Genomic DNA, 1,826 nt, shown 5'->3' with positions numbered 1-1,826 from the left:
TCTCTCTCTGTCTCTCTCTCTCTCTCTCTGTCTCTCTCTCTCTCTCTACGCCGGCCCGGCTTCAATCTCAGCTGCGAGTCAGGGTGGCTTTGGCAATTCATAAATATTTATAAACCGATTAAGAAAGAATAATAAAGTTATAAGACAGTGGTTGGTTACCCTTGAACAGTGCTGTGGATGACTTCCTCGGAGGAGTGATCATCCTCACCGCTGCTTCCTCGCTTAGGAAATCCTCCTTCCTCACTGTTTTGAACATCGGAACTATTAGTTTATTATTTCATCACTCACTTGAGCAACGTCGTGAAACGGTTATGAATATGAAATGTATGATGATTAGCCGCCATATGGTCAGAAGCTCCATAAACATGCAGCGGTAATGTGCAGTAACAGGATAATGATATCACATGACAAACTAAAGACATTTTAACCCTTTTGTTGACATTGACCACCTTACTTAAAATATATATATATTATTATCATATAAAACCAAGTGTTTTCTTCCCTTTTTTTATTAAATATGTAACACTGGCTGTAAGAAAACATGTGAATTATCCTAAAGAATTGTTATTACACCAAATATGTCATGTTTTATGAGCTATGCAGGAACATATTTAGTTTGTCCCTCACAGACAAAGACACATACACATGTTATTCCTCATAGGGACGTTACTTGCTGTATTTTCTGGGTCAGTCGGACCCCAGAGAGGTCAAAGTCCCTGTTATGAACAAACTGTCATCAAACACAAATAACAGAAATGCAAATAGACTTATTTGGAAGAGGGAGTGCTGTGTGAAAAGTACAGGCAACGCCAATCACATACTGTACACAGAGTACATGGAAGTGGGTTGTGTCATGTGCGGGCGATAACGGCAGAGTTGGCATTAAGAGAGGCAAAGATGGACTCATTGTCAGATAGCGTGAATGAAATGAAGCAATACAGAAGTATCAGTTCAACATCCTATTTATAAGACATTCTCCCCCCCAAAAACAGGGTTCATTTACAGTGGCCTGCATATCAGTGTAGAGGCCAATGCATTGTTTTTTCTGCTATATATATATTTTGGTTATGAAGAAGTACCTGAGTGTGTGTAATCTCCCTGTATCTAGAATTATAGGAAATGTACTCTGGGGTATGATATTCATTTTATTTGAGCCTGTTTTTTTTTTAAAAATAAGTCTGGAGTAGTTTATTAGGAAGTGACAAATCTCAGAGCAGTACTCATCTCCTGCTACAAAACATCTCATAAAATAACAAGAGTTCCTAAGAGAAGAAGTTCTCTGCTGCGATGTAAAATAAGCCACATTTGCTCGAGCAAACGACACACAGTGTAGCTCCCAAAGCACCTCTCGCCTCGCTTTTTAGGGACAGTCTGACTCTTGAAAGAACCATTAATTATTAATGGTACCCAGCACGGCTGAAATGGCCAATTTCCCTGTTGTCTCTATGACTAGAAGGGTGCTTGAGGGCGAAGACCTGCAATTAGCTGCTATATGTGGGTGGCCATTCTCGACAGCATCAACTCTTGTTAGTAGCATGACTGCGGAGGAAAGGAGACTGAACCCCAAGACTAATTATCCTCTCCCTCCCCCTTAAATATGAAGACATTAAAGTTGATTAGTCGTTCTAATTAGGTTATGCTTTTTGATACCACTTTGTGTTTCTTGCTTCTGGCTTCTATGTACGATAATCTCTCTTTTGCATACTTGCCTGCAAAGTTATTCCATTGTAGTCGCACACACTGGTGTCACAAACGCGGAGACAGGAAGCACACACGGGCTGTGTTTCCATGTCCATGTGTGAAGTAAATATCTTGTATGTGGCTGT

This window comes from Anarrhichthys ocellatus, unplaced genomic scaffold (genome assembly GCF_004355925.1).
Source record: "Anarrhichthys ocellatus isolate YVR2014 unplaced genomic scaffold, GSC_Weel_1.0 scaffold81, whole genome shotgun sequence".
NCBI lineage: Eukaryota > Metazoa > Chordata > Actinopteri > Perciformes > Anarhichadidae > Anarrhichthys > Anarrhichthys ocellatus.
The sequence above is the reverse complement of the archived record's forward strand: the minus strand, read 5'-3'. Positions refer to the sequence as shown.